This window comes from Salvelinus alpinus, chromosome 30 (assembly GCF_045679555.1).
Source record: "Salvelinus alpinus chromosome 30, SLU_Salpinus.1, whole genome shotgun sequence".
In the NCBI taxonomy this organism is placed as follows: Eukaryota; Metazoa; Chordata; class Actinopteri; order Salmoniformes; family Salmonidae; genus Salvelinus; species Salvelinus alpinus.
This window is the reverse complement of record NC_092115.1, coordinates 24,994,226-25,017,564: the sequence shown is the minus strand read 5'-3', so window position 1 is coordinate 25,017,564 and position 23,339 is coordinate 24,994,226. Positions and strand designations below refer to the sequence as shown.

At 39.4% G+C, this 23,339-nt stretch overlaps 2 long non-coding RNA genes across 2 annotated transcripts; one reads left to right on the top strand and one right to left on the bottom strand.

Moving 5' to 3' along the window:
- Positions 1-3,605: 3,605 nt before the first annotated feature.
- On the top strand, positions 3,606-5,501 carry LOC139560202 (uncharacterized). The gene is made up of 2 exons (XR_011671885.1): positions 3,606-4,117; positions 5,012-5,501. It is a non-coding gene; the product is annotated as an uncharacterized lncRNA (long non-coding RNA).
- An 845-nt stretch (positions 5,502-6,346) lies between these two features.
- On the bottom strand, positions 6,347-7,487 carry LOC139560204 (uncharacterized). Its single transcript, XR_011671886.1, has 2 exons — positions 7,348-7,487; positions 6,347-6,890 (listed from the first exon to the last, which is right to left on the bottom strand). It is a non-coding gene; the product is annotated as an uncharacterized lncRNA (long non-coding RNA).
- Positions 7,488-23,339: the final 15,852 nt, after the last annotated feature.

Below are 23,339 nucleotides of genomic sequence, written 5' to 3'. Positions count from 1 at the left end.
TCAACCAGCTTCATGAGGTAGTCACCTGGAATGCATTTCAATTAACAGGTGTGCCTTGTTAAAGTTAAATTGTGGAATTTGTTTCCTTCTTAATGCATTTGAGCCAATCAGTTGTGTTGTGACAAGGTAGGGGTGGTATACAGAAGATAGCCCTATTTGGTAAAAGACCAAGTCCATATTATGGCAAGAACAGCTGAAATAAGCAAAGAGAAATGACAGTCCATCATTACTTTAAGACATGAAGGTCAGTCAATCGGGAACATTTCAAGAACTTTGAAAGTTTCTTCAAGTGCAGTAGCAAAACCATCAAGCACTATGATGAAACTGGCTCTCATGAGGACCGCCACAGGAAAGGAAGACCCAGAGTTACCTCTGCTGCAGAGGATAACTTTATTAGAGTTACCAGCCTCAGAAATTGCAGCCCAAATAAATGCTTCACAGAGTTCAAGTAACAGAAACATCTTAACATCAGCTGTTCAGAGGAGACTGCGTGAATCAGGCCTTCATGGTCAAATTGCTGCAAAGAAACCACTAGCAATTTTCTATTGGAAATACTTACTTAGCCTACTTACTAAAAAACATATTCTAAATGCGTCACTGCTTTGGAAATTACATGTTATCCAATTTTTTTCCCATGTTTACTCATTTCATAATCATGGTATTCAATTGAACTGCTGGCTAAGGTAATGGTTCACTAATGGTTCTTCTATTCATTGAACTTTCTTTAGACCTCTTCTTTCCTTGTCATGAAGGGCTCTGTTTCAATGTGATGCTCAATCATTTTGGTGGCATAGGCACCAAACTCACTCTCACAGAATATGGTTGTGTTAAACATCACTGGTGGAAAACTTATCTAGTTACATGCCCATATCATATTTTGTCACCATTTATTTGCTGTTCACTGATCCTGAATGGCTTCATTTCCTGGTTACGAAGGATTATCACAGTTCAGTCTCCATTTGTATTTTGACTGACCAACCATGGACTGAGTACAGACGAGCAGATGATGCAGTGCATTTTAAACCGACTCTGCTACAATGGGAGGACTTGACCCTGGTTTGTTTAACCTATTGACATTCAGGTCTTGTGTATTACTTATTATTACTTATTTGGTGAGGTACGACTACAGACATACGAGTGTATTGCCTGAGAGGGAACAATATCAGTCAATGCGTTGTTGATCTAGCACTTTTATCCTTAAGGATGCAGTCCGGGATCTTAAGCACTTAAACGTTAAATCAAATATTGTATGAATTGCAAAAACATACACAGTAACAGTCAAGAAACACAATCAATGGACATTAGACCAGTGGAAATCTGTCCTTTGGTCTGATGAGTCCAAATTAGATATTTTTGGTTCCAACCGTGTCTTTGTGAGACACAGAGTAGGTGAATGGATTATCTCCGCATGTGTTGTTCCCACCTTGAAGCATGGAGGAGGAGGTGTGATGGTTTGGGGGTGCTTTGCTGGTGACGCGGTCAGTGATTTATTTAGAATTCAAGGCACACTTAACCAGCATGGCTACCACAGCATTCTGAAGTGATACACCATCCTATCTGGTTTGCGCTTAGTAGGACTATCATTTGTTTTTCAACAGGACATTGATCCAACACACCTCCAGGCTGTATAAGGGCTATTTGACCAAGAAGGAGAGTGACGGAGTGCTGCATCAGATGACCTGGCCCCCACAATCACCCGACCTCAACATAATTGTTATGGTTTGGGATGAGTTAGACCGCAGAGTGAAGGAAAAGCAGCCAACAAGTGCTCAGCATATGTGGGAACTCCTTCAAGACTGTTGGGAAAGCATTCCAGATGAAGCTGGTTGAGAGAATGCCAAGAGTGTGCAAAGCTGTCATCAAGGCAAAGGGTGGCTACTTTGAAGAATCTCAAATATAAAATATACTTTGATTTGTTTCACACTTATTTTTAGCTACTACATGATTCCATGTGTTATTTCATAATTTGTAAATATTCATTATTATTCTACAATGTAGAAAATAGTAAAAATAAAGAAAAATCATTGACTGAGTAGGTGTGTCCAAACTTTTGACTGGTACTGTATATACATATTTTTTTTTACAAACATTTAATTCATTTCATTGCCCATTCTCAGTTCAACCTGCATAGCTGGATAAATCAATGGAAATTGCATAGCATAAGAGAAAAAAGAGACATCTTGAATTGGAATCAGTACATAGGTGAGATTTATTCATTCAGAGCACAGTACTCAAACTCAGATCCATATAGCGAAAAATAATATGACATTTTGCAGATGAAAGTCAATGAGTGTCATGGCCAAACCAACATTATAGACTGCTTATGGAACAACAACAAAAACAAAGAAAGCAGCCTGTGTGGAAGAACATCACGTGTTATGGTGATACTTATCAACAGATGAAGAGTGAACACCAGGATTCAGATGTACAGAAACGGTAGCTAGGTTAATGACAGAGCAATTGATGCCAGCTAGCTAACATTACGTTCTCTTCCAAGTCATCACGTATTGTTAGCGTCTCAGTGTGTTCTGTTATCAATCTGTGATGTAAGATTCAATCATTGATGCATGAGCTCCCATGTGCCACAAAAATCAGTGGGTAATATACCTTTGTGAATGCTAGCCCAAGCCCATCACACTGCAATTTGTCATTGAGAGAACATGTCCCTTCTAGACTAATTAACATATTCTGAACATAGGCAGTAAACCTATTCATTCCATTTTCCAACAAAATATATAATTTGACTATTCTCACCTAACAACAATTTTATTTTATTCCTCAGAAGTGTTGTAGGCCTGCACGCAGTTACATATAAAATACAAACTAGCCAGGCCTAGAAAAGGGCAACATTTACAAGTGAATGCATGGCATAGCTGACATTATACCCTTGTATATAAAATATTAGCGCTGAAATCTTATAAGAAAAACAGCCCATACGTCAGGTACTTTTTTTTCAAGTTTCTCTTTTATTATATGAAATACTTGAATCGAAGCTTCTAGTACACAAATTCTGTGAGAAAAAAATGTTTCCCTTTAAAACTTGTCATTTTAAGATGAACCTTTCCACTTCCAACAACTTTTATTTCTGGATGACAAATTTGTTATGACACATCAGCATTCAGTATTCTACCGGTAGAATGGGATACATTTCCAGGTTGTACCCATTGAAAGTTAATTACGGCCTTTTTCAGCTTGGTCCAGCACTATTGAGTTTGGTCTTCTAGAATCTATTGTGCTTTCAATACTGTACATGGGGAGAAGACACATCCTGGGAACAGAACATTTTGATTGGAACAAACTATAAACAAAAATAATGAATAATGTTTACAACCCAATGTGCTGCAGACCAGTCATCACTGTTCCGAGTCCAGCCGGTCTGGCCCTGTCCCTGACCAAGGCTACTGAGGCTTTCACCTGGCTGTGACCGACTGATGATCCCTAACTCCACACAGACATTTATCACACACTTTTACATGATTAAGTTGTTTATTTAATTAGTTGTTTATTTATTTATATGGACTGTACACTGCAATTCAGCTCTAAGCTGCCAATGTTGTTCACCTTGACAATAAACTAAAACATTGTGAATGGTATAGTTATGGTATAGTACTTTCTGCTTTCGAATCATCAGACATACAGTGGGTAATTTAATTTTACAATACACTTTTGCAACCATACCCATATGCCTATTGCATTGTTAGTGGAGTAGAGAGGTTATTTCTTGGTTATTTCTTATTTCTAGAGCGGCTATTTCTTTCTTGATCAAGACCTTTCTTCAGCAGATAGATAACGTTGACGTACGACGATTCCTGGCAACCATGTTCAAAGACCACCGCATTAATTCTTCCGACAACAACAGTCGAGTTGCTACCCCACATTGCATGATAACAGTGCCTAAAACTAGATTCATCTCCACGGTCATTTTCTGTGGATTATTTCGCTGCTCTAACAAGGCAGTAAAGACAACGGGGGGGGAATATGTTTACAGATTCCCCGCAATCATGAAACACCAATGAGATAAGACTCAAGAACTGTCAGAAACGCAAAGAAACCTTTTTGCCCATCAAGACCTGAACCCAGACAGCTGTCGGGGTATGCTACGATCATTTCATCACTGGTAAATCAAGTCTGATCGATTTCGAGTTTATTTGAACTGTTATGCTAACCAGGCATCACTAAATTAACCAAAATTAGCTAGCTAGATAGTTTGTAGTCTAGCTAGGATTAGCGTGTGTTGAGTGAGTTTCAAATTTTGGGGAAGCAATTTTTCACCACAAAAAGGCACCTTTATAACAAATGATTGCATGCCTATATCATTGCATTTGCAGACTAATGTAAGCCTACTGTTCCTAATGTGATGAGTAGATTGGATAGTGATAATTTAGGCTATTAATAAATGCGTAGTGACATAGGCTATATCAGATAAATGTATTTCCTTTGCACAGGGAAAATGTGGCCTTTGATAAGTGTGATGCAATTCTACACTTTATATGACCGGAGACATTAGCAGAATCTTTTTTAATACGATAGTAGCCTAGGCCACCTCTACTGACACTGACAACATTTCAATAAAAACGAAGTTGTCTTGAATGCAACCATTTCATTTGACAAATGCTGGATACCTTCTACCCATGACCATGAAAAGGGGAGAAGCAAATTATACAATATGACGTCCATATCTCCTGGAGGAGGACATGGTCCAAAACAACTCCATTGGTGATTAAATATTCACATGATAACCCATTAATCATTTGCTGAGAACTTTATTCATAAGAGGAGGGAAAATGTATCTACATTACAGCATAGGACAAAGACCTCAATGGGATAGGACAACCTGCTGTGTTGACTATTGTGTGTTCCAGGCCAACAATAGATTTCATCTTTATATGACACTAAAACCCCTGAATGAATTAAACACAATCAAACAATTTAAGAGCCCTGGTGGTATAGGCGACCCAAAGAAGTGCTATTCTAACATCTGGTGTGCTTCTCATTTGTTTATGTACTGTAGGTTCACCAGCTGACCAATATCAAGACACCCATGTCAACTGAATTCCCACTGTGAAGATGAGCAATGCTGCAGCAGCATGAGTTTCTACTTCTACTACTTTGTCATTTTCCAGATATGAAAGACTTCCCTCAGTTATATGAGATGGTAGTTATATGCTGTGCTTTGCTCAATCTGAATGATTCTGTTGTGCAATTTGAGTAGAGCACCTGTTTTAACTAGGCAAGCCAGTTATTAAGAACAAATTCTTATTTACAATGACGGCCTAGGAACTGCCTTGTTCAGGGGCAGAACGACATATTTTTACCTTGTCAGCTCGGGGATTCGATCTAGCAACCTTTCACCATGTCGTCATGACAAAAGTGCCCCCTTAAACCGTATGAATATTTAAAAAAATATATGGAACGTGTAAAATACTATTGCTTATGATATTGTAAACATACTGTACTTTAATAATAGGCTATTGTATGGGTGAAATAAAAAAGTAATGTCATCTCTGCTTTGCCTAGCCCATTGAATAAAAAAGTATTTCTTATAGCCTAACAATTTTTTTATTTTACAATTTAAACACATGTAGCATAGACCGTGTAATTGTTGTGGTAGTCTTATGCAAACCATCTTCATTATCACAGTGGCACTAGCAGACTTCTCGTAGAAAAGTATCTGGCATTGAACTTGGTGGTAGTAGTTGTATGTTTGAAGAGAAGGATCCCATCATCTCCTACTTCCAGACATTTCACCACCTAGATTACAAGGGTTGGATTTGCACTAAACAATTTCATGTCAGCACAAGGCATATACCAAATCTAGTATAATGATTAGCCTCATACATTGTCTACTGGTATTGGTTTTAAATTGAGAACATATAGCTAAACAATGTGCGAGTTAAGCTGTTGTCTACTTCAGATGCACAAAGTCAAGAGGTGCATTGCAAATGCCTATAAGGCTAATGCCATCATACTGTAGGGCAGTGGTTCCCAACTCCGGTCCCCTAGTACCCCCAACAGTACAGTTTTATTGTAGCCCCGGACAAACACACCTATTTCAACTTGTCAACTAATCATCAGGCCCTCTGAGTTGAATCAGGTATGTTTTTCCGGGGCTACAGAAATAATGTGTGCTGTTGGGGGGTACTCAAGGACTGGAGTTGGGAACCATTGCTGTAGGCCTATGGCTGCATTGGCATTGCATTCCATTATCAGCTGCAAGATGGGTTCACATGGCTGATATCCTGAAATAATTATGACAATCAAATAAAACTAATTGGAGAGCTTATGACTGAACAAAAAGGTAATGCTCATTTGAGAATACAACACAGAAACAGACATTGGAGACTAATTCCCTTCCTCTCTTTATTGCAACATTGTGATGTGATTAATCAACATCGACACTAGTTGAAATACTTAACTTCAAAGAATCAACACTCATATCATTTAAAAGTGTACAAGTAAGCTAATTCATATGTAAAGTTGAGACATTTTAGTAACAAATAGGTTGTTGTTACTAAATAATAATTTCAAGTGAAACAAAAAGGTCAATACCAGAGATGGCCAACCTCACTCCACTGATCCCTGATCTACTGGGTGAGCAGACTTCCATTCCAGCTCAGCAATAGCACACTTGAAAATTAACTAATTAGGTTTGATACATTGAATCAGGTGTGTTAATGCTGGGCTGGAACAGAACCGTGCACACTCACCAGGGTTGGCCTGTTCCAGTTGTAATAGGTTTATACATTGTGTGACTTAAACTGTATTTTTGTTCACAACATGTGCTAATATAGGTACACATATAATCCATGGTATACAAGGATATACCCTTATTCTATTGGGACATTCATTGGGACCTCTTCATCTGCAGACAGGGTTTCCCAGCTCTGTATCTTAGGACAGAAAACGTCATAAAGAAATCTTATACTCAAATTAGACAGCGCTGAATATTATGTTGCTATATCTCTCTGTCCTTAGTTTTTCTCACTAGGGACTGAAACTGGAGAATATTTTCATAATGTCCTCCCACAAAAGTACCTGCCCTATCCAGAGTAGCCTACCATCCCTTCTCTGACAGATCGAACTGATAGCTAATACTTTCACCCTCTTCCATGGCTGTTAGCTAGCTACTGCTACCTAGCTACAAATGCATTTAGAGTTACAACGGTAAATACATCAAGATAGCTAGCTAACATGAAATTCGCTAACTGGTGATATTTAATTTACTTAGCTAGCTAACTTACACATTATGTAAAGTTAGCAGCTCATTCGAGTTAGCCTGCACACAAAGTTTATGTAGCAAGCCAATAATACATGGCTTTTGATCATTGTCGAAATATATTTATTTACTTGAATACGTTCTCCCACTGCGTCCGTTTTCTGGGTCCTTACAAAAACGAAATAATGGGCAATCTTCAAGAAGTTTCCGGTGGTAGCAAAATGCAGCCAGCCATGTGTACGATTGGAGAACTTCCAACATGGCGCTGGTGCGGTTGCTAGGTGATTTGTGACGCAACTGCAAGCCCTTTATAGTGCATGATTGTTTCCTTCCTGCAGCTGTCTCCTTAGTCTTATTCAAAGCCTGGCCTTTGGGAATTGAAAGTCATTTTGATAGATAACACTGTAGTCTTATATAACATGTCCATAACAAGTATGTGGGTAAAAGCCTGTGTGGTGTTAAGAGGTCAGCAAAGAGTCACTATGTGTCATTTGAAAAACCCTGTGTGTCGAAATCGTTAGCAAGCCCTCAGCAGAACATGATGTTGACAGCCTGTGTAACGATCGTCCTGTGAAGAAGGTGACCAAAACACAGCGTGGTAAGTGTTCATGTTATAAATTGAATCAAAACTGAACACTAAACAAAATAACAACGAGGAAGAACGAAAACGAAACAGTTCTGTCACGTATTACACAAAAAAACAGAAAACAACTACCCACAAACACAGGTGGGAAAAGGCTACCTAAGTATGGTTCTCAATCAGAGACAACGATAGACAGCTGTCTCTGATTGAGAACCACACCCGGCCAAACACATAGAACTAGACAACATAGAACACAACATAGAATGCCCACCCCAACTCACGCCCTGACCAACCAAAATAGAGACATAAAAAGGATCTCTAAGGTCAGGGCGTGACAGCCTGATAGGCTATATGGCTATCTATTGTAATGACCTGACTAGATCATAAAGGAACAATTGTCCAGACAGAGGGTTGAGTTTACGAATTGACGGTTTATTAACCCAACTTTACACAGGCTACTGTTTGGCCGTAGCCCACGGCAAATAAACGAAAGATACCCCACACGCCAACCGTGACCTTCTCTTGTGAAGCCCAGACGTAAGAGAGAGAACAATGGCTAAACCTGGTCTTAACTTCCAATGCTCCATCCCCCTGCCCAACCCCCCTCCACGCCACTCCGCCAACCACCAGGATGCCCGGCATCAGAACATTCCAGGCATCCCCGTGATTGGCAGATAGCAGGTTGATTGGCATGTCGGACCCCACGAACACTGATAAGTACAACACAACCCACTAATAGCCTACCACATAACACACCGCTGTCTGTGCGGTCGCTACACTGTTAAATGATTTGATAAAGGCTTTGAATAAGGCATTGGATTCAATGGATGACATTTCTATGAAAATATCCATCCCATGTAGTCTATCTGTCATCATTACTCATGTGTATATGTTTGTTTTCTTACATTAGCTTGCTGAATAGAAAAATGCATTAGTGGACTACTCAGCACTAATACCACCAAGGCAGAAAACACAAGTCTCTTCAAATGTAATTCTTCAAGGCTTTTTGTCAGTTATGTAAGTACTAATGATCAATATGGTTGGGGTTTTTAAGTCAACAATCTCAGTATTTTTGGTCTACACACCAGTGTACATCACTGTAGGCCTACATACAGTGCATTCGGAACGTATTCAGACCCCTTGACTTTATCCACATTTTGTTACGTTACAGCCTTATTCTAAAATTGATTAAATTAATTATTTCCTCATCAATCTACACACAATACCCAATAAGGACAAAGTGAAAACAGGTTTTTGGACATTTTTGCAAATTTGGTAAAAATAAAAAACAGAAATACCTTATTTACATAAGTTTTCAGACCCTTTGCTATGAGAATCGAAATTGAGCTCAGGTGCATCCTGTTTTCATTGATCATTCTTGAGATGTTTCTACAACTTGATTGGGCTCCACCTGTGGTAATTAAATTTATTGAACATGATTTGGAAAGGCACACATCTGTCTATTTAAGGTCCCACAGTTGACAGTGTATGTCAGAGCAAAAACCAAGCCATGAGGTCAAAGGAATTGTCCATAGAGCTCCGAGACAGGATTGTGTCGAGACACAGATCTGGGGAAGGGTACCAAACAATTTCTGCAGCATTGAAGGTCCCCAAGAACACAGTGGCCTCCATTGTTTTTAAATGGAAGGAGTTTGGAACCACCAAAACTCTTCCTAGAGCTGTCCACCTGGCCAAACTGAGCAATTGGGGGAGAAGGGCCTTGGTCAGGGAGGTGACCAAGAACCTGATGGTCACTCTGACAGAGCTCCAGAGTTCCTCTGGGAGATGGGAGAGCCTTCCAGAAGGACAACCATCTCTGCAGCACTCCACCAATCAGGCCTTTATGGTAGAGTGGCCAGATGGAAGCCACTCCTCAGTAAAAGGCACATAACAGCCAAAGGCCACGTAAAGGACTCTCAGACCATGAGAAACAAGATTCTCTGGTCTGATGAAACCAAGATTGAACTCTTTGGCCTGAACGCCAAGCGTCACGTCTGGAGGAAACCTGGCACCATCCCTACGGTGAAGCATGGTGGTGGCAGCATCATGCTGTGGGGAAACTAGTCAGGATCGAGGGAAAGATGAACGGAGTAAAGTACAGAGAGATCCTTGATGAAAACCTGTTCCAGAGCACTCAGAACCTCAGACTGGGGCAAAGGTTCACCTTCCAACAGGACAACAACCCTAAGCACACAGCCAAGACAACGCAGGAGTGGCTTTGGGACAAGTCTCTGAATAGCCCAGCCAAAGCCCAGACTTGAACCGATCTAACATCTCTGGAGAGACCTGAAACTAGCTGTGCAGTGACACTCCACATCCAACCTGACAGAGCTTGAGAGGATCTGCAGAGGAGAATGGGAGAAACTCCACAAATATTTGTATTTATTTATTTAATAAACTTTAATTTAAGTAGGCAAGTCAGTTAAGAACAAATTCTTATTTACAATGACAGCCTAGGAACATTGGGTTAACTGCCTTGTTCAGGGGCAGAACAACATATATTATTACCTTGTCAGTTCGGGGATTCGATCTAGCAACCTTTTGGTTACTGGCACATCGCTCTAACCACTAGACTACCTGCCACCCCGTGTGCCAAGCTTGTAGCATCATACCCAAGAAGACTCGAGGCTGTAATCACTGACAAAGGTGCTTCAACAAAGCACTGTGTGAAGGGTCTGAATACTTATACTTATGTAAATGTTATATAACATTTTTTGTATTTTATATACATTTGGAAAAATTTCAAAAAAATCTGTTTTTGCTTTGTCCTTATGGGGTATTGCGTGTAGATTGATGAGGGAAAAAACTATGTATTCAAATTTAGAATAAGACTATAACGTAACAAAATGTGGAAAAAGTCAGGGGGTCTGAATACTATCCAAATGCACTGTACATACGATTACTATCTCGCTTTAAAAAATAATCTGTTTTTGACACAAAGAACAACTGTCAGGAGCGTTCTAGATCTTCTACAGTAAATGGCCCGTTGGTTGTTTCTAATAATACACATAGTGATTAAAAAGCAATGTGTGTAGTAGTGAACTGGTTTTAGGTGATGTTATGTTCCATTATGGTGCCTTCTCATGCGGAAGGCTTAGTCGTGATAATCTTCATAATAATTTACATTTGAATAAACAGGACCATTTCAGGTTTTCTGGAGGAAGATGCTTCTAAGGAGCTTTTGTATGAAGACTCAAAGATGATACTGTCTTAAAGAGTAGTTCAATTTTTTAAATTTATCGACCGGAAAGATATATCCATATTTTGTTTTGTTATGTCTTGACATCTCCTTTTGTCTAGTATTCAGCCCAACTAAGCAGCTTCAATTGCTGGAGAACACTGAATCCAGCAAATATCTATTTGAGGATCAACCATCCATCAATTCTTGAGTATCTTGAGTATCTTCACTGTATGATGCTGAATAGTCTTGTTGATACATTTCAATGTAAAACAAATTATTTTAAACATTAACACTACAATTCAAATGGCTGCTGAAGTTGTGGCTATCTCCAGTGATGCAAAAATTGATGTCAAGGAAAATGAGACCTGGTTGTGGGACAAAATGCCACAAAGATGAGTTCAACTTTTTTGGGTATTTTACCCCTTTTTCTCCCCAATTGGTAGTTCTTGTCCCATTGTCCCACTCCCCTACAGACTCGGGAGAGTCTAAAGTTTTGAGCCATGCGTCCTGTGAAACACGACCCTGCTAAGCTGCACTGCTTCTTGACACACTGCTCACTTAACCCGGAAGCCAGCTGCACCACTGTGTCAAAGGACACACTGTCCAGATGGCAACCGAAGTCAGCCGCTATGCACCCTGCTCACCACAAGGAGTTGCTAGAGTGCAATGGGATAAGTAAATGCTGGCCAGCCAAACCCTCCCCTAACCTGGACAATGCTGGGCCAATTGTGCACCGCTTCATGGGTCTCTCGGTCACGGCCAGCTGTGACACAGCCTGGGATCGAACCCGGGTCGATCCAGTGACGCCTCAAGCACTGCAATGTAGTGCTTTAGACCACTACGCCACTCGGGAGGCCCTTGTTTTACCTATTTTTTATCATGGAGAGAGAAATCCTGACTAAGGAGGAAGCCATAGCCGACCTCATTAAGGAGGAGGAGCTCTACCACAGTCTCATACAGGAAATTCATCCAAACCACTTGAGGTCAGTACACTTGCCTAATTAGCCATCCAGACTGAAATCATTGATGAATGGTGGCACATGAATGATTGAAATCATCTAGATTTGAGTAGCCTATATTTTCTGGTTCAGAGAAGGACATTCTGTGTATATGAGAATAACCTCTGTCACTGACATGGCTTTTCAAGAGAATGAGCAATCTGCAGATAATCTCATTTTAATGTAAACTCTTGATACATGTCCCAAACAAAACTCGCCTTGGAGACAGAAATTCAGTTCCCTTAACCCAGCTATTAGAAAACATTGTACCTTGAATCTTATTCAAACCGTTAATCGGGCAAACATTCTCTGTGACCCTTCTTCAAAGCCTAAATGAATATTAGGAGGTCATCTGAATATTCATAGCATTATTTCTAAGAGTGAACAGGTGGAGGAACATTTACTGTTTCTCTGAGACATGGCTGAATAAATCTAATCCTATTTCTGCCTTTAATGTTCCTGGATATTCCATATTCAGGAGGGACAGGGGAGAGGGCAGAGGGGGTGGATTGCTTATATACATGAAAGATAACTTTACATGCAATCATATCATATGGAAACATGCCAATGACCTTGAATGTCTTCCTCTCCCCTCATATGTCTCTCACTATTTTTGGATTTTGGATTTATGCTTAAAGAATGTGATCATAAGAAGGAGATCATCTTCATGAGCGATTTCAATAAAACTGGGAAAACAAAACTTGCAGGAAAAATCTCAGAAAATTTCAGACCATTTCAACTTGTCAAATAATACAAGGATCAACCAGAGTAACACAGACATCCCAGACTCAAATTGATCTGGTGTTCACTAACAGACCTGATCGAATAACTAAGTCCATTAACTTACTAACTGGCATATCTGACCACAATGTTACATTGGTGGTTAGAAAGCTCACTAAATAGCAATGGTGGAAAAAGTACCCAATTTTCATACTTAAGTAAAAGTAAAGATACCCTAAAAGAAAATGACTGAAGTAAAAGTGAAAGTCACCCACCCAGTAAAATACTACTTAAGTAAAAGTCTCAAAGTATTTGGTTTTAAATGTACTTAAGTATCAAAAGTAAAAGTATAAATAATTTAAAATGTGTTATATTTAGCAAACCAGACAACACCATTTTCTTGTTTTTAAACATGTATGGATAGCCAGGGGCACAGTTCAACACTCTGACATAATTTACAAAAAAAGCATTTGTGTTTAGTGAGTCTGCCAGATCATAGGTAGTAGGGATAACCAGGGATGTTCTCTTGATAAGTGTGTGAATTAGACAATTGTCCTGTCCTGCTTAGCATTCAAAATGTAACAAGTACTTTTGGGTGTCAGGGAAAATGTAAGGAGTAAAAAAATACATTATTTTCCTCAGGAATGTAGGGGAGTAAAAGTAAAAGTTGTCAAAAATATAAATAGTAAAGTAAAGTACAGATACCCCCAAAAAACTACTTAAGTACTTTACACCACTGCTAAAAAGAGATTTAAGAACCATATCAATGTGCAACACTACGATAAACAAATCCCGAAAGTGAGCAGAATAACTACGATGCAGCTATAAGTCAAAATGACTGGTCTGATCTGTTAAGCAATGAAGACCCAGAGGCTGGATACAGAACATTTCTGTCAGCTATTGACAAAGTGAATACCTCTTTTACCTGGAAATTTCAACATCAGCCAAGATGTAAAACCTCTCTACCATGGCTCAATGAGGACCTCCTGAGGCAGATGAGAGAACAGGATCATTCCTTGAAAAAAGCACTGAAGTCTGGTCAGAATGATGACAGATGTATATTTACATCACTGAGAAATAAGGTGATAAGGAATATAAAAAAAAAGCAAAGGCAGAGTTTTTCTTCAGTGATCAATGAATTAAAAAGAAATGGCAAAGTGATTTGGGAGAATCTCAACAAACTAACAGGGAGAGGAGCTGAAAAGTCCAAAAACATCCTGAATTAAAGGTTAATGGGATTCTAATTCAAGACTCCAGTTTCATATCCACCAATTTTAAAAATGTTTTTGTTGACTCTGTCAAGGAACTGGCTCAAAGATTTTTAACCAATAGCACAGTTCTCACTCCCATGGTTAATAATAAACCAATATTCACAATTCCTGAAATCTCAGCATCAGCAGTGGACAGTATTATAAGCTTCTTCAGAAGCTCTACAAACAAAATATGTATTTGGATCATGATACTGTATTCCGGAAGACACAAATATTATCTGATTGCCCCTATTGTACATCTAGTGAAAAGACCGATGCCGGAGATGAGAAGCAGGTACGGGGAGTTGAACATTTAATGCGGAACAGACAGGTAACAAGACAGGAACAGCGTCAGCACACGGGTAACAACGACATACGAACATTAATGCTGAAGCAAGGAACAGAGCGGGGAACCAGACATATATAGGGAAGGTAATGACAGAGGTGATAGAGTCCAGGTGAGTCCAATAATCGCTGATGCATGTGACGGGGGAAGGCAGATGTGCGCAATGATGGTGGCAGGAGTGCGCAGTGCTGGGGAGCCTGGCACCCTCGAGCGCCAGGGGGGAAGAGCGGGAGCAGGCGTGACATCTAGTTAATCTGCCCATCAAATATGAGTTCTTCCCCAATGCTTGGAAGTCTGCTGCAGTGATACCTGTTTTAAAATCTGGTGACCCAACACTGGTGGAAAATTACCGATCTATAAGCATTCTTGCAGTGCTATCAAAAGTAGCTGAAAGATGGGTGGCTGATCATCTGACTGATCACCTGATTCAGGGCAACTCCATACATCAAATGCCATTTGGATTCAGAATTAACCATTCTACCGAAACAGCCAATTGCTATTTTCTAGAGTGCTTTAAATCCAAACTAGAAATAGGTGGTGAAGTCGGAGCAGTCTTTTTGGATCTTAAAAAGGCCTTTGATACTGTCAATCATGAGGTCCTCTTATCCAAACTATCCTCCCTTAATGTGTCCATTGAAGCCATTAGTTGGATGTATTCCTATCTGACAAATAGAATCCAAAGGGTTCGTCGGGGGGACACTCAGTCAGATTATTTTTACTAGGTTTTATACATTTTTGCAAATTTATTACAAAAAACGTAAACGGAAATATCACATTTACATAAGTATTCAGACCCTTTACTCAGTACTTTGTTGAAGTACCTTTGGCAGTGACAGGTTGGATGGGGAGTGTCGGTCCACAGCTATTTTCAGCTCTCTCCAGAGATGTCTGATCGGGTTCAAGTTCGGCCTCTGGCTGGGCCACTCAAGGACATTCAGAGACTTGTCCCAAAGCCACTCCTCGTTGTCCAGTTGGAAGGTGAACCTTTGCCCCAGTCTGAGGTCCTGAGTGCTCTGGAGCAGGTTTTCATCAAGGATCTCTCTGTACTTTGCCCTGTTTATTTTTCCCTCGATCCTGACTAGTCTCCTAGTCACTGCTGCTGAAAAACATCCCACAGCATGATGCTGCCACCACCATGCTTCACCATTGGGATGGTGCCTGGTGTCCTCCAGACATGACACTTGGCATTCAGGCCAAAGAGTTCAATCTTGGTTTCATCAGACCAGAGAATCTTGTTTCTCATGGTCTGAGAGTCTTTAGGTGCCGTTTGGCAAACGCCAAGAAGGCTGTCATGTGCCTTTTACTGACGAGTGGCTTCCGTCTGGCCACTCTACCATAAAGGCCCTTCTCCCCTGATTGCTCAGTTTGGCCGGGCGGCCAGCTCTAGGAAGAGTCTGGTGGTTCTAAACTCTTTCCATTTAAGAATGATGGAGGCCACAGTGTTCTTGGGGACCTTCAATGTTGCAGACATTATTTGGTACCCTTCCCCAGTTCTGTGCCTCGAAACAATATGTCTCAGGGCTCTACAGACAATTCCTTCAACCTCATGGCCTGGTTTTTGCTCTGACATACACTGTCAACTGTGGAACCTTATATAGACAGGTGTGTGCTTTTTCCAAATCATGTCCAATCAATTGAATTTACCACAGATGGACTCCAACCCAGTTGTAGAAACATCTCAAGAATGATCAATGGAAACAGGATGCACCTGAGCTCAATTTCGAGTCTCATAGCAAAGGGTCTGAATACTTATGTAAATAAGGTATTTCTGTTTTAGGTTTTAATGCATTAGCAAACATTTCCAAAAACCTGTTTCGCTTTGTCATTATGGGGTATTGTGTGTAGATTGCTGTGGATTTTTTGTTTTTAATCCATTTTAGAATAAGGCTGAAACGTAACAAAATGTGGAACATTTCAAGAGGTCAGAATACTTTCCGAAAGCACTGTATGCATGCAATGATTTTCTCACATCTAAGATATTGCCTCACATGCTAGTCACAAGCAGGACAAACAAACACTTAAGACAATACAAACCAAACGGTTACCACCATTGTCACATCATTCACAAACATCATTTATTCAGTCTGGACAGCTTTAAGCAGTATGTAGATGCAAGCCTTGTCTTTAAGATCCTGCATGGTCTTGCCCCTCCACCCCTATGCCGGCATATCATGCTCAAGGAAAGCACCTCCAGGATAACAAGGGCAGTAACTAGAGGGGACTGCGTTGTCCCTTTTCAACACAGTAACCTCGGTCAATCGGCCTTCTCTGTTAGAGCTGCAATATACTGGAATGCAATGCCTATGGACTTGAGAAACTGCGCTGATTATTGTACTTTTACATTTAAATTGAAAATATGGCTCAAATCTATCCAAACCTGTACACATGAGTTATCTATGGTTCCTCATATGTAAGAAAACAGTTGATGATAGTGTTTTTATTACAAATAAGTTGTTGTTGTTATAATGATATATTATTGGATGTAATGTATTGTATGTTGTATTGTTTTAGTGAGTATGTGTATTGTGGCTGTGTAATGGTCCTTACCTGCCCTGGGACTACAGGTGCAAATTATCTTTTGGCTAACCCCCATCACATTAACATGGATGTTGCATTATTCTAATATTGATGTTGACTAATGTGCACCGTCCCTATAAATAAATACAGTCAGGTGTATTACAATGAATATGGCTTATTATGTAAGGTAGAACCGCCATTTCCTCCACTGTACTTTACTCCAATGTACTGTATTTTACTGTACTGCATCTGTCGGTTTATTTGTGAAAGCTTTTTTCCCCAGCATTGCATTCTCAAGTTAAGATTTGAACCTAAAGATAAAATGTGCGAATGCCTGTTAATTATACAAATTGCTCTTCCATCTGTTTAAACTCTTAGGCAGTGAATTCGGCTATACAATTATAACAATGTTTCATTTCAACTTCTTCTTCACTTTAGGGAAACATTTAAACCATTAATAATATGCTGTTTTAATTGCTTATACAGTATTAATGCACTGCAGCACTCTCTCTGCCTTCCTTCCATATTTATTTTGTGATTGGCGTGGTCTCAGGGCAATTCGTATTATTCTGTACGGAAATCTGTGAGACGGCATTAAGTATTCAAGGTTATGTTATATTATGTAACGGATTTCCTCTTCGTCTGAAGAGGAGTAGCAAGGATCGGACCAATGTGCAGCGTGGTAAGTGTCCATAATGAGAAATGTAATAAATCAACAGAACACTTAACAAAAGTACAAACAAACAACCGAAACAGTCCCGTATGGTGCAGGTACAGACACAGGAAACAAACACCCACAAAACACAAAGGAAAACAGGCTACCTAAATATGGCTCCCAATCAGAGACAACGACTGACACCTGCCTCTGATTGGGAACCATACTAGGCCAAACACATAGAAATATAACCATAGAACAAAACATAGAAAAACAACATAGAATGCCCACCCCAACTCACGCTCTGACCAAACTAAAATAAAGACATAAAAAAGGAACTAAGGTCAGAACGTGACACATTATGAATGGAATAGCGGTCATACCATATCATACAACTTATAGGATGTATACTGTAGTATCGTATGTCTTACCCAGTCGTACAATAGCATAAGAATTGTATGAAGTAACTTATGATACATCTTGGAGGATGTATAGTATTATACATCTTTCTCTGAGACCGGTCTGCTTGTTGCTTTGTAATAACAAAGGAGCATTACAGGGATACTTTACATTGGTGGTTAGGTGAACTAACAAAAAAGGTTAGAATAATTTACGTGTAAGGTTAGGGGAACTAAAACGACAAAGGAATTTAAATAGCAGGTCAGGGGAAGTGGGTATGCGTAGAATAAGGGTTAGGGGAAGGGTTAGCAAAAATGGTACAGTTGTCCCTGACGTGACTCGAACATGCAGCCTTGCTAGAATTGCTAGGCGGTTGCAGATTACGCCCACCCATTCTCCCGACCAACCTCCCTACTTTTGTTTCTGGCTAAAGTAACTAGACTCTTTTTCTTCTTCTTCTTCTGTGGGTTTTATAGCAGACTACAACCCCCAAATATGTACTGCCACCACCAACTGAGCTAGAGCATTAGTAGGTATCATATATCTTGTAGGTGCTCAGAAATGCTTAAAGTATATTTCGTATGGCTCTGAGGCCAGGCTGGGTTGACATGACAAAAAAACACAAACCAATAGACATTACACAAATAGAGAGCAAATAGTAATGGCGTCTTTTTGTAGGCACTAACGGAGGCTAACTCCGCCATGGCTCGTAGGCCAAAGCCTATGGGGAAATTAATGGGTTTTTGGATAAACACCGAAAATAAGGTCTGTGGTAAACACAGGCTTAAAAGATCTTATACATTTTGTTCTATGAGATCATTTTCATCAGCTAACATACATTTTTGTGAATTTTTAAGCGGTTTAGATGGTACAATGATTCTCTACACTATCCATTGCTTGTTTTGTCATAAACTTAAATTAGGCAAACTATTAGAATTTTAGCAACCAGGAAATGGAGGAGCAATATCTGCATATTGCACCTTTTAATATTGTCTGATTTTGCACCATGCAGTCAAGGGATTGACTGTTCAAGTTGAGCTATGTCCATGAATGAGGAAATCCATTGCTCATGTCATGTGGCAAAGTGTGTGGGGCTTGCCATCGTAAGGCAACCATTCTCATGGCTGTTAGGCCAGCATGCCAACATTTTCTTTGCCTGTATGTTTGGTTCAGTGAAGAGTCATCATTAAGCAGTTGGAATTAGAAAGACATGGGATGGGTTTAGACAAAGTGCTTGATATTAAAGCCACAGATTGCCGAAAGGAAAAAAACTATTCCTTCCATCTTTATCAAGCCTTTTTCTGCAGACCAAGTAAAGACCAAGCTGGGATAAAGTTGCATAATGATCAGAGCTGCAATTATGGGATGTAACACCACTCTCTGAAATGTTTCTCTCTCTGAGATAGATCAACTCTCCAGGTGCTACCCAAACTATTGTTTTTATTTTCTTATAGTGGTTATTACGTTGAAGATCTGACATTGTTTCAAAGGTACAAATTCAACATATTTTTACATGTTGGTTACCATGATGATATAATCCTGTTGTTGAAATTTTACACTCAAAACAACACTTTCTGTTGATGCCTTTTTCAAATCCAATGTATTTTCAACATAGATTCCACGTCACAATAGGTTGACAGATTCCGTTGAAACAACGTTGATTTAACCAGTTTGTGCCCAGTAGGATGAAACATTTCTTATCTGTTTGCAAAAGGCTTATATGAAAGTGGAAAAGTTACGTTTTCATTGCATTTCCTCTAGTTAAGTGGCACCGAATAACATTCCCAATATGAGATCTGTTGATCAGGCCTTCTTGTACTAACATGCTTTGTGTTTATTTAGGGACGGCTATTGACATCAGAAGCGCATCGCAGATGCAGTTTGTACATCATGTTTTGTCCTCTGACTGCACCTGCTTAAATGTTAAGAACATGAGGACGCTGAATAGTAATTTTCTATTGGAAATACTTACTTAGCCTACTTACTAAAAAACATTGTAAATGCGTCACTGCTTTGGAAATTACATGTTATCCAATTTTTTTCCATGTTTACTCATTTCATAATCCTGGTATTCAATTGAACTGCTGGCTAAGGTAATGGTTCACTAATGGTTCTTCTATTCATTGAACTTTCTTTAGACCTCTTCTTTCCTTGTCATGAAGGGCTCAGTTTCAATGTGATGCTCAATCATTTTGGTGGCATAGGCACCAAACTCACTCTCACAGAATATGGTTGTGTTAAACATCACTGGTGGAAAACTTATCTAGTTACATGCCCATATCATATTTTGTCACCATTTATTTGCTGTTCACTGATCCTGAATGGCTTCATTTCCTGGTTACGAAGGATTATCACAGTTCAGTCCCCATTTGTATTTTGACTGACCAACCATGGACTGAGTACAGACGAGCAGATGATGCAGTGCATTTTAAACCGACTGCTACAATGGGAGGACTTGACCCTGGTTTGTTTAACCTATTGACATTCAGGTCTTGTGTATTACTTATTATTACTTATTTGGGGAGGTACGACTACAGACATACGAGTGTATTGCCTGAGAGGGAACAATATCAGTCGATGCTTTGTTGATCTAGCACTATCAACCTTAAAGATGCAGTCCGGGATCTTAAGCACATATATATTAAATCAAATATTGTATGAATTGCAAAAATATATACAGTAACAGTCAAACATATGAATCATGTAGTAACCAAAAAAGTGTTAATCAAATATATTTTATATTTGTGATTCTTCAAAGTAGCCACCCTTTGTCTTGATGACAGCTTTGCACACACTTGGCATTCTCTCAACCAGCTTCATGAGGTAGTCACCTGGAATGCATTTAAATTAACAGGTGTGCCTTGTTAATAAAAGTTTATTTGTGGAATTTATTTCCTTCTTAATGTGTTTGAGCCAATCAGTTGTGTTGTGACAAGGTAGAGGTGGTATACAGAAGATAGCCCTATTTGGTAAAAGAAAATCCAGAAAATTTCAAGAACTTTGAAAGTTTCTTTAAATGTAGTTGCAAAAACCATCAAGCGCTATGATGAAACTGGCTCTCATGAGGACCGCCACGGGAAAGGAAGACCCAGAGTTACCTCTGCTGCAGAGGATACGTTCATTAGAGTTAACTGCACCTCAGATTGCAGCCCAAATAAAAGTAACAGACACATCTCAACATTAACTGTTCAGAGGAGACTGCGTGAATCATGCTTTCATGGTCGAATTGCTGCAAAGAAACCACCACTAAAGGACACCATTAAGAAGAAGAGACTTGCTTGGGCCAAGAAACACGAGCAATATACATCAGACCAGTGGAAATCTGTCCTTTGGTCTGATGAGTTCAAATTTGCGATTTTTGGTTCCAACCACTGTGTCTTTATGAGACGCAGAGTAGGTGAGCGGATGATCTCCGCATGTGTGGTTCCCACCGTGAAGCATGGAGGAGGAGGTGTGATGGTGCTTTACTGGTGACACTGTGATTTATTTAGAATTCAAGGCACACTTAACCAGCATGGCTACCACAGCATTCTGCTGTGATACGCCATCCCATCTGGTTTGGGCTTAGTGGGACTATAATTTGTTTTTCAACAGGACAATGACCCAAAACACACCTCCAGGCTGTATAAGGGCTATTGGACCAAGAAGGAGAGTGACGGAGTGCTGCCATCAGATGACCTGGCCTCCACAATCACCCAACCTCAACCCAATTGAGATGGTTTGGGATGAGTTGGACCGCAGAGTGAAGGAAAAGCAGCCAACAAGTGCTCAGCATATGTGGGAACTCCTTCAAGACTGTTGGAAAAGCATTCCTCATGAAGCTGGTTGAGAGAATGCCAAGAGTGTGCAACGCTGTTATCAAGGCAAAGGGTGGCTACTTTGAAGAATCTCAAATATAAAATATATTTTGATTTGTTTAACACTCTTTTGGCTATTACATGATTATATATGTATTATTTCACATTTTTGATGTCTTCACTATTATTCTACAATGTAGAAAATACTATGAATAAATAAAAACCCTTGAATGAGTAGGTGTCCAAACTTTTGACTGGTACTGTATTGTTTTAGGACGTAACATATCATAAGAAATGGATAACATTGTACACAATTGTGCACAATTATTTTGCTTCAAGAGCACTACTTTCAAAACTGCTGGCTGAAGTTATACAAAAGCTCTGGAGCATCACTGTTATTCAAGGACATCACACATGCTTTTGGCGCTCTTCAAATTTAGTCAACAAACACACCATTATCCATGATTCAAGACACATACCCACTTAAATTAGTTGCTAAGAGACTGCATCAGGCTTCCCACACACATTCTTTTACACATTATCAGAGTTTTCACTTCACTTTTGCTCTACTGTATCTCATTATTTTTGTCAATACAATATATTTGTATTATATGCTGTGAAACTGTGTTTATAGTTTTGGTTTTAAACAAACAAAGCCAATTCAATGTTGCTCGAGAGAAGAGAGTTTTCACAGTATGTTAAATCAGACATCATCTTTGAACAACATGCTGATTGGTGATTGTTATGCAACAGGATGAGCAATGTCAACCCTTATACATGATAGGGCAAAATATGCCTCCCCAGTCCCCAGTCCCCAGTCCCCACAATCACAAATCTTACGTATCCAACATAAGAGAAATGTAGAAATGTTCTTGTCCTTATGTCCATGTCAAAACTATTAGATTATTCATTCCCTGTCTTTGAAAACATTCATATTTTGGGCATATGAGAAACTGAACACAAAGTGGAATTAAAGAGAAAAGCAACACCTTTTTACAGTATAAAAATAATAAACATCTTCGAGAAGTCCCTACATTTTCAGCATCAGAAAGCACAGAAGAGAATTGTAATTTCAGTGGACTTCCTGAATTGACTGGAATTTAAATGGAATTTACCATTGAAAATGTTATTAGAGCTATACAATAGGTCACTAAACAGCTCAAGGAAACAAAATAATGTAAGTTACGTAAGCATGCATATGTTGACTGGGGTTTGAAGCCCCTTATTACACAGTATACAGTGTATTTATTATGGTATGGTATGGATGGTATGGTATGGTATGGTATGGTATGGTATGGTATGGTATGGTATGGATGGTATGGTATGGTATGGTATGGTATGGATGGTATGGTATGGTATGGTATGGTATGGTATGGTATGGTATGGTATGGATGGTATGGTATGGTATGGTATGGTATGGTATGGTATGGATGATCATTCATGGAAAATAATAGCAAATGTCAAATTCAGTCATGCCATTATTGTTCTTGTTTCTTTATTCATAAGCTTTTGTATAAAATAATTGCACTTTTTTTTTCAAAACCAACTTGCCTTTAACCAATTGTATTATATGTTTTAGCAATCTATCTGAAGAATCCCTACCTACAGTAATTCCCTGACAAATAGGCCAGAGTCTTCTTGCTGTAGCTAGCTACATTGACGGTGGGTTGTGAACCC